Genomic DNA, 10,970 nt, shown 5'->3' with positions numbered 1-10,970 from the left:
AAACAACCACTAGTAACCCTTAAAAATACATCATAAAGTATGGAATCCCAGTTAACGAAGACTGTGGCAGGGTGATTCTCCCAGGACTAGCTAGTAATCTCCCCCGTCAGTTTTCACATTTACCTTCCATCCTCTCCTTAGGAGGTTTCCAATGTTTGTTTCTAATCCTTTTTTCATCTAGAGGGAGTCCCAAGTATTTCATGGGTAAAGTACCAACAAGGAAAGTAAAAATCCTAGTATAGGCATCTGCCTTATCAACAACATCTCCAAAAAGGAAGAGTTCATTTTTGTGAAAGTTATTTTTTAAACCAGACATCTGCTCAAAGAGACATAAAACATATTTTAAATTGGGAGCACTGTCATAATCATCCTATAACAAAAAATTGTGTCATCTGCATAATGAAGCATATTAACACCATTTACAGTATTTTCAGTGAGAACCCATTTTATAAGACCAATATTTTTAGCAGTATTAAGCATAAATAGCCAAGGCATCAGCTGCCAGATCAAAATTTAGAGGAGATAATGAATCCCCCTGAGGGCTATCCCATTTAACCCATGGGGACCCCACTAAACCCACTTTGCTGATCCCAGCACATTGTTTCCATGCACGCACGTACGATTGCTTTGACCTCACTTAGCTGCCACGTGCACGGGCTTCAGCTCCGGCGTCTGGTACAACGCCCAAGCTTCCGCGTACGGCGCCGGAGCCGGCCGGCCCCTCCACACCTGCGATGGCTGCGGTGGTGCTGGTGTGTTCCACGTCACCAACGCTGGCACAACTCGCTCTGCTTCTGCGTCTGACAGATGCCTGACCTTGACCGACCCGTCGAGGCTTCCCCTGTACACCACAAACCGCCGATCACCGTCCAAACCTTCTCGTCCATGGCAATGCACTTCATGGGTTCGGTGTGTCCGGCTAGCACGCTTAGACAAACATGCTCTGCCCCGTCACGACGCCAAACGCAGAGGGGCTGGTCGGCTGAACCACTTACGACGACGTTGCCACACATCGCCATGCACATCACCGACATCTTGTGGCCCTTGAGGACACCACCATATCTCAATTCGCCGGCGACCCAGAACCATTAGGTGACTAGCCTATCCGACAAGCCAACATAGACGATGCGGTCCTTGGGCAACATGGCGATGGTGGTGACCGCGCTCTCGCCCTTCCCGAGTACCTTCTCAAGGATATGCTTTATCGTGCCGCCCTTCCCAGCCATCTCTTGCCGCCAAACCTTGACGGTGCTGTCGGCCGATCTGGTGAACAAGACGTTATCAAACCCAAAGGCGGCCACGATAATCACTTTGTCGTCATGCGCACTAACGGACTCGAGGCACTTGGAGTCCGACACTCGGCACACCTTGTAGGTCCTGACACTCAATACCACTCAAGGCCTAAGGGTGACTCCCAGGGCGGATTTAAGCCCAATCTAGCCGTAATCTGTAGCGACTCCCAGGGCGGCGATGCGATCCAAGAGCTCGTTTAGGGAAGAGAGCTCCATCGGATCTAACTGCTCGGCAAGTTCCGAGCTGATGTGGAGATTGGTTTCGATGGCCTGAGAGTTGCTCTATGATAGGACTTTCCTTGGCGTGGAAGGCAAGCTTGGCGATACGATATGAAGATCTCCTCCCATTGTAACCGACTCTGTGTAACCCTAGCCCTCTCCGGTGTCTATATAAACGGGAGAGTTTTAGTCCGTAGGACGAACAACAATCATACCATAGGCTAGCTTTTAGGGTTTAGCCTCTCTGATCTCGTGGTAGATCAACTCTTGTACTACCCATATCATCAATATTAATCAAGCAGGAGTAGGGTTTTACCTCCATCGAGAGGGCCCGAACCTGGGTAAAAACATCGTGTCCCTTGTCTCCTGTTACCATCCGCCTAGACGCACAGTTATGGACCCCCTACCCGAGATCCGCCGGTTTTGACACCGACATTGGTGCTTTCATTGAGAGTTCCTCTGTGTCGTCACCCTTAGGCCCGATGGCTTCTTCGATCGTCAACCACGACGCGGTCTAGGGTGAGACTTTTCCCCCCGGACAGATCTTCGTATTCGGCGGCTTCGCAATGCAGGCCAATTCGCTTGGCCATCTGGAGCAGATCGAAAGCTACGCCCCTGGCCATCATGTTAGATTTGGAAGCCTAAACTACACGACCGATATCCGCGGGGACTTGATCTTCGACGGATTCGAGCCACAGCCGTGCGCGCCGCACTGTCACGATGAGCATGATCTAGCTCTGCCGCCGGACAGTGCCTCGAGCGCCGCTCAGGTGTCCGCTCCGACCATTAGCTCGGAGCCGGCTGCGCCAGTCGGGGACGGTCGGTTGGGCGCCGCCCCAGGAGCCGCAATCTCTATGGCGATAGAGCCGAATACCAGCCTAGTCCTTTGCAAGGCCCGTGACTCCAAGGTGCCAGACTCTGTTCCGGACTCCGAATCTTCCGCACCCCTTCCGATCGAACCCGATTGGGCTCCGATCATGGAGTTGACCGCCGCAGACGTCTTTCAGCACTCGCCCTTCGGCAATATCCTGAATTCACTAAAGTCTCTCTCTTTGTCAGGAGAGCCCTGGCCGAACTATGGTCAGCAGGGTTGGGATGCGGACGACGAAGAAATTTGAAACCCACCCACCACCCACTTTGTAGCCACTGTCGACGATCTAACCGACATGCTCGACTTCAACTCCGAAGACATCGACGGTATGGACGCCGATGAAGGAGACGACCAAGAACCAGCACCTATAGGGCACTGGAAGGCCACCTCGTCATACGACATATACATGATGGACACCCCCAAAGCAGGGGATGGCGATGAAAAAGCGGAGGACGGCCCCTCCAAGAAGCAACCCAAGCGCCTATGTCAGCGGCGCCGCTCTAAGTCCCGCCAAAGCAAGAACGACGAATCCGGCACCGGAGACAACAATACCCCGGACAGTGCCGAAGACAACCCCCTCCAGTAGGATTCAGCGCAGGACGACGAAGGAGCCAGCCCTCATGAGAGAGCGGCAAACAGAGAGGTCGAGGATGACAATTATATGCCTCCCTCCGAAGACGAGGCAAGCCTCGACGACGACGAATTCATTGTGCCAGAGGATCCCGTCGAACAAGAGCGTTTCAAACGCAGGCTTATGGCCACGGCGAGCAGCCTCAAGAAAAAATAGCAGCATCTTAGAGCTAACCAAGACTTGCTAGACGACAGATGGACTGAAGTCCTGGCGGCCGAGGAATATAAACTCGAACGCCCCTCCAAGAGTTACCCAAAGCGCGGGCTGCTACCCCAACTAGAGGAGGAAGCAACTAAACCTACATCACCAGCGTATGATGCGCCCGATCGGCCACCCCGTGGCCGGGACAGAGAGGCCCTTCGTCCCTCAATCCAAGCCGCACCCCGGCGCCGCTCTAAGAATACCAGAGCACGGGGAAACGCAACAGACCTGCGAGACATATTGGAGGATAAGGCAAGGCAAACAAGATCGATCTACGGATCGCGTGGGCACCCCACATCACGTTACGATAACCGTCACGCTGGATATGATAAATACGGCCAGGCCGAATACAACAGACAAAGCTCAGCCGAGCTACGTCGCCATATAGCCCAGTACAGGGGCGCCGCACACCCACTATGCTTCACAGACGAAGTAATGGATCATCAAATCCCCGAGGGTTATAAACCCGTAAACATCAAATCATACGATGGCACAACAGATCCCGCGGTATGGATCGAGGATTATCTCCTTCATATCCACATGGCCCGTGGTGATGATCTACACGCCATCAAATACCTCCCGCTCAAGCTTAAAGGACCAGCTCGGCATTGGCTTAACAGCCTGCCAGCAGAGTCAATTAGTTGCTGGGAGGACCTGGAGTCCGCATTCCTTGACAACTTCCAGGGCACTTATGTGCGACCACCAGACACCGATGACCTAAGCCACATAATCCAGCAGCCAGAGGAATCGGCCAGACAATTCTGGACACGGTTCCTAACCAAGAAAAATCAAATAGTCGACTGTCCGGACGCCGAGGCCCTCGCAGCCTTCAGGCACAACATCCGAGACGAATGGCTCGCCCGACACCTAGGACAGGAAAAGCCGAAATCTATGGCAGCCCTCACGACACTCATGACCCGCTTTTGTGCGGGAGAGGACAACTGGCTAGCTCGCAGCAATAACATAACCAAGAGCCCTGACAATTCGGATACCAAGGACAATAATGGCAGGTCATGTTGCAACAAGCACAAGCACTGCATTAACAGCGACAATACTGAGGATACGGTAGTCAACGCCGGATTCAGAAGCTCTAAACCCGGTCAGCGGAAGAAGCCATTCAAAAGAAACCCTCCGGGCCCATCCAGTTTAGACTGGATACTCGATCGCTCGTGTCAGATACACGGCACCCCCGAACAACCAGCCAACCACAACAACAGGGATTGTTGGGTGTTCAAGCAGGCAGGCAAGTTAAGTGCCGAAACAAGAGACAAGGGGCTGCATAGCGATGACGAGGAGGAGCCCCGGCCGCCGAACAACAGAGGACAGAAGGGCTTCCCCCCGCAAGTGCGGACGGTGAACATGATATATGCAACCCATATCCCCAAAAGGGAGCGGAAGCATGCTCTAAAGGACGTCTATGCGTTGGAGCCAGTCGCCCCAAAGTTCAACCCATGGTCCTCCTGCCCGATCCCTTTTGATTGAAGGGACCACCCCACTAGCATTCGTCACGGTGGATTCGCCGCATTGGTCCTAGACCCAATCATCGACGGATTTCACCTCACTAGAGTCCTCATGGACGGCGGCAGCAGCCTGAACCTGCTCTATCAGGATACAGTGCGAAAAATGGGTATAGATCCCTCAAGGATTAAACCCACAAAGACAACCTTTAAAGGCGTCATACCAGCTGTAGAAGCCAGCTGTACAGGCTCGGTTACACTCGAAGTGGTCTTCGGATCCCCGGATAATTTCCGAAGCAAAGAGTTAATCTTCGCATAGTCCCATTCCGCAGTGGCTATCACGCCCTGCTCGGACGAACCGCATTTGCAAAATTCAATGCGGTGCCGCACTACGCATATCTCAAGCTCAAGATGCCAGGCCCTCGCGGAGTCATCACGGTAAATAGAAACACCGAACGCTCTCTCCGAACGGAGGAGCACACGGCAGCCCTGGCGGCGGAAGTATAGAGTAGCCTCTCAAGGCAATTCTCCAATCCGGGTGTAAAACGTCCGGACAACGTCAAGTGCGCCCGAAGTAACCTATAACAAAACCGGATGGAACGTTCCGAGCAAGCATAGCAGTGCAGCCCCAACCCCAGCCCTCGCTAGATGGCGATATCGGTACCACGCGTACATAATTACGCTTTGGAAATACCATGGGCATAAGGGGAGGGGCACAACCACGACACGCCCAGAATGCGGCTCAACCGCACTTAGGGGCTCCCTCTTCTGCCGTTCCTTTTTTTATATACTTTAAGGACCCAACTATTCGGAAGGCCTGTCCGGCAATATACTCGCCGAACACACGATGCAACAGCCAGGGAGAGAATAAGCCACGTCAAATGTCCAGGTGGTCTCTATAACGAGCTAAATACCTGTTTTACTTAAAGTCCCGCAGCTTACCCCTGGAGGGGGATATGTCAAATAATCCCATCTCTTGTTTATCGCACTATTTGTATCGTTCTGCTTTCATAGCAGCCCTTTTTTAATAAACAATACATAGCTCTTATCTATTATTGTATTCATCTATTTTTTTATACAAATATGTTCAGTCATGACATTATGCAACCGTACACTTTGGTACGGCCAATACACCAGGGGCTTAAGCACCCCATAACATGGTGTGAGAAGACCGAACACTCTCACGAGTGCGGCACCCCGAACTTATAACACTATATGCATCGGCTCCGAATCATGTCTTGGGTCAATAGTTGGGTTTGCTCGGCTCCCATGTTTTGGTACCTTACGTTCCGCAATGTTGGCTAAGGTAACGCTGGGAGAACTACTGCGATTGTGTCCCAGTTGAGCTGGGTTAATACCTCAGTAGAGAAAGCTAAAACTGACCGTCATGATAGTGCGAGAGACCGGTCGCTGTTCGCGAGGTTTTTTCGAGTCCTTAAAGACTTATGCCGCTTAGAGCGAGGAGTCGGACTTATCCGGCCTAGGCGTGGATAGCGCCCCGAACTCGGTCTTCCGAATACTAGGGGCTTCGCCGAAATTTAAAATTATAGAATTCTATGGCTAAGTGAGAGTGATGAAGCATTATAAGTCCGATGGCCTGGTTCGTTGTGCTGAGCGCCTCCCTAGATGGACCCAAGAATGGGAACAAGAGCGCTCAGGTTTATCCTGAACACCCCAGCACTGGTGGCATGGGGGTAGAAGCCGTCGACTTGCATCTCTCAGATTTGATAAACGGCCGCACAGAAGGTAATATTTTAAATTAACAAGCGTTGCTTAATGCATATGAACAAAGTTTTCAGCGTACAGGATAACAGATGCGAGTCTACTCAAAAATTACATCTTTGGAGCATTCACCCGCTATAAGGCGGGCACCCTTCAGGACGCCCTTATAATACATCTCGGGCGTGCGATACTCCTTGCCCGGCGGTGGCGCGTCCGTCAAAAGCTTCTCAGCGTCCAGCTTGCCCCAGTGCACTTTAGCACGGGCAAAGGCCCGATGGGCACCTTCGATACAGAAGGAGCGCTTGATGACCTCAGTCCACGGACACGCGTCCACCAGCCGCTGCACCAGACTGAAGTAGCTCCCAGGCATGGCTTCTCTAGGACACAACCGAACTATGAGGCCCTTCATGGCCTGTTAGGCCACCTTGTGGAGCTCGACCAGCTGCTTCAGCTGGTTGCTCAGAGGCATCGGATGTTCGGCCTCATCATACTGAGACGAGAACACCTTTTCCGTCGAGCTCCACTCCTCGGCTCGGTAGAATGCGGCAGCATCAGACACACTACGGGGCAGATCGGCGAACGCTCCTGGAGAGCTCCGGATTCGGGTAAGTAACAAATAATTTACTTTTATATTCTTGATTTGCATAATGAATGCCTTACCCGCCGCTATCTTCTTCATCGCCTCGATCTCCTGGAGGGCCTTCTGGGCTTTGGCCTTAGCGGTCTTGGCACTCTTAAGAGCCAAGGCGAGCTCGGACTCTCGAGTCTTCGAGTCACGCTCCAAACTCTCGTGTTTCTCCATGAGAGCCTGGAGCTCTTGCTGCACCTCCGCCACCCGCGCCTCCTGCTTCTCTCGCTCGGTGCGATCTAAGGCCGCACTGTTTTCGGCCTTGGACACCGCTTCCTTCAGGGTCGCCACCTCGGCCGTGGCCCCTGCAACATTTGCGTTGGTCCTGTCATTATTTGCAACAAAGTATTTCTATATACATTTACATGCGGTATTACATACCCTCCTTGTCCTCGAGCTGCTTCTTGGCACGGCTGAGCTCGTTCTCGGACCGCTCGAGGCTCTCCTTCAATGCATTGACCTCCGCAGTTAGTGCGGCAGAGGTCAGTAGCGCAGCCTGCATTCCCATATTGACATACTTATGTTAGACTCCTGCATATATATTTTTAGATCCTCAGCTCAGCTTTTCTTTCCAAACACCAAACTGAGCATCAGGGGCTACTGTCCATGCGGTAAAATTTTTATATGTTTTGAATACATACCTCAAAGCCTGTTAACAGACTTGTACAGGCTTCTGTCAGCCCGCTCTTGGCGGACTGAACCTTCTGAATCACCACACTCATAACAGTGTGGTGTTCTTTGTCGATGGAGGCACCGTTAAGCACCTCCAGCAAATCGTCTGGCGCCCCCAGGTGGACGGAGGTCGCCGGCGTCGTAGGCTTGCCCTTCTTACGAAGGCGCCGCCTGTCGGACTCTGGAACCCTTGATGGTTCCGGAGTAGTGTCCGGCCGAGGGCCGGACTTAGATCCCTCTGGGGCTTTACACCCTTTGGGCCTGGAGTCCGGGAGGTCGCCTTGCGGCGCCTCCAGGACCACCTCCTCCTGGTTTAGTCCCTTTTGGGACTCCACCTCGGCGTCTTCCGTAGGGAGATGGGAGGAGGCCGTTAGGAGTGAAGCGCTATTCACGTGCGACGAATCCAGGGAGCCGCTCGTCAAATCGTCGAGCTGAGCCCTGGGCGGACTGCATGATTGAATTCGGCGTTAGAAGGTACCATACAATAGAGGAATGCCATAAGTTATTCTGGTATCCGGACACTTACGATTTTGCCAGGGGCTTGACCCTGGATGGCCATTCCTCCCCGCCGTCTTCGGCATCAGAGGCGTAGTCCGGCAGAAGGGTCCTCCCCTTCTTGGACCCTCCGGCCTCCCCAGTTGGGGCGGCCTTCCTTTTCTTTCCTCCCCCCGTTGGAGGGGGAGAGGCTTCTTCTTCTTCCTCCTCCTCGTCCTCAGAGGCGGAGGGTGCTTCGGGGTTGTCAGGCGATGAATCCAACACCACCAGGCGCCGGGAACTCTTTCGAGTCCCCGTGGCCTTCTTCTTGGCCTTCTTCTCCGGCACCACGTGAGGTGCCGGGACCAGCAACCCTGTCAATCGGGTGTCCGCTGGGTCTTCTGGTAAGGGAGTCAGACAGTTCACCTGCCCGGATGTCTTCAGCCAGTCCTGTCAAAGGAAAGGGAGGTTAGGTCCCACATAGAGTCAGACTATGGAAGACAAGAGTCCCGTAAAGGGTAGAATAGCTTACCTCGCTGGCCTAACGCCACGAGCTGAATCTGCGATCTTCGGTAGCGGATGCGGGTGCCTCAGCGCCCTTAAACAGCACTTTCCAGGCATCTTCGTACATAGTGTCGAAAAGCTTGCTCAAGGTTTGGTGCTGTGCCGGGTCGAACTCCCATAATTTGAAGGCCCGTTGTTGGCATGGGAGGATCCGGCGGATGAGCATGACCTAGACTACGTTGACAAGCTTGAGATTCTTGTTCGCCAGCTCTTGGACGCAGGTTTGAAGTCCGGTCAGCTCTTCCGAATCCCCCCATGTTAGGCCCGTCTCTTTCCAGGAAGTGAGCCGTGTGGGGAAGCCAGATCGGAATTCGGGGGCCGCCACCCATTTGGGATCGCGCGGCTCGGTGATGTAGAACCACCCCGATTGCCACCCCTTTATTGTCTCCACGAAGGAGCCCTCGAGCCATAGGACGTTGGCCATCCGGCCCACCATGGCACCTCCGAACTCCACTTGGCGCCCGCCAACTACCTTCGGCTTGACATTAAAAGTCTTCAGCCATAAGTCGAAGTGGGGCTGGATGCAGAGGAAGGCCTCACACATGACGATAAACACCGAGATGTTGAGGATAAAGTTCGGGGCCAGATCGTGGAAGTCCAGTCCGTAGTAGAACATGAGCCCCCGGACGAAAGGGTGAAGAGGAAAGCCCAGTCCGCGGAGGAAATGGGGAAGAAATACAACCCTCTCATGGGGCCTAGGGGAGGGGATGAGTTGTCCCTCATCTGGAAGCCGGTGCGCGATGTCGTCAGACAAGTATCCGGCTTTCCTCAACTTTTTGATTTGCCCCTCCGTGACGGAGGAGGCCATCCATCCACCTCCCGCTCCGAACATGATTGGAGTAGGTTGAGGTGGGAAGTGCGGGCTTGGGCGTTGGAGCTCGAGTGCGCAGGGACGGATAAGCAAAGGAGGAAGAAGGCGTAAATGGAAAGGGTAGATCCTTATCCCCTTATATGGGCGGCCGAAACTACGAGCCCCCACTGGCCTAATAAAACTCGCTTATCTCCCAAGCGCCGCGATTAATGGCGCGGTTGGGTTACCTACGCCCGTATTGATGAGAATCCCGGAATAAGGGGACACGATCTTTGCTTTGACAAGATGTGCCAAGGAAACCGCCTCGCTAAACGCGCTGAGGTGGAACGGTAAAATGAACAAAGGCTTGGCCGTGGCGTGATGTCACGCTACAGAATACGTCAGCAGATTAGATTGGTACAGATATTATTCTCTCTACGGTGGTATGTGGAACTTGTTTTGCAGAGCCGGACACTATCCTTGTGTTCAACATCTTCTATGAAGTATTCGGAGGAGGAACCCGCCTTGCAATGCCGAAGACAATTTGCGCGCCGGACTCGTCGTCATTGAAGCCTGGTTTAGGGGCTACTGAGGGAGTCCTGGATTAGGGGGTGTCCGGACTCCCGGACTATGAAGATACAAGATTAAAGACTCTGTCCCGTGTCCGGATAGGACTTTCCTTGGCATGGAAGGCAAGCTTGGCGATACGATATGAAGATCTCCTCCCATTGTAACCGACTCTGTGTAACCCTAGCCCTCTCCGGTGTCTATATAAACCGGAGAGTTTTAGTCCATAGGACGAACAACAATCATACTATAGGCTAGCTTCTAGGGTTTAGCCTCTCTGATCTCGTGGTAGATCAACTCATGTACTACCCATATCATCAATATTAATCAAGCAGGAGTAGGGTTTTACCTCCATCGAGAGGGCCCGAACCTAGGTAAAAACATCATGTCCCTTGTCTCCTGTTACCATCCGCCTAGACGCACAGTTCGGGACCCCCTACCCAAGATCCGCCGGTTTTGACACCGACACCAGGGTTGTCCGTGTCGGCGCACCACACTTCGGGCTAGGACACCGTGACGGTCAGGCACACCTGCACTCAAGGCCGACCTCATGGAAGCCCATCCGTGACCTGTTGGCCAGTATCATGTAGAGGATGAAAACTCTGTGACGTCCTCTTGTGTGCGCCATCCAACTATGTTCACTGTTTTCTCGATGAGCGATTCATCTGTTAGGATTCTACTTCTACAGATCGCCCCACTTAACCCACTTAACCTCCTGCATGCATTTGGACAGCAGATGCCATCCAACACGAGTGCGGTTTGGGATGCTTTCTCCCGCAAATTGTAGATAAACGTGGGGGCTTTGTGGTAATCCAGACCGCTTCCATGCCCGCTTCTGACCACCCTGGCCCACCAAAAACCCCTCCCTCGCCCCCACGCGCT

At 53.2% G+C, this 10,970-nt stretch overlaps 1 pseudogene; it reads right to left on the bottom strand.

Moving 5' to 3' along the window:
• Nucleotides 1-633: 633 nt before the first annotated feature.
• On the bottom strand, nucleotides 634-10,716 carry LOC119309865 (annotated as a pseudogene).
• Nucleotides 10,717-10,970: the final 254 nt, after the last annotated feature.

The sequence above is a fragment of the Triticum dicoccoides genome, chromosome 5B (assembly GCF_002162155.2).
Source record: "Triticum dicoccoides isolate Atlit2015 ecotype Zavitan chromosome 5B, WEW_v2.0, whole genome shotgun sequence".
NCBI lineage: Eukaryota > Viridiplantae > Streptophyta > Magnoliopsida > Poales > Poaceae > Triticum > Triticum dicoccoides.
This window is presented reverse-complemented; position numbering and strand designations above follow the sequence as displayed.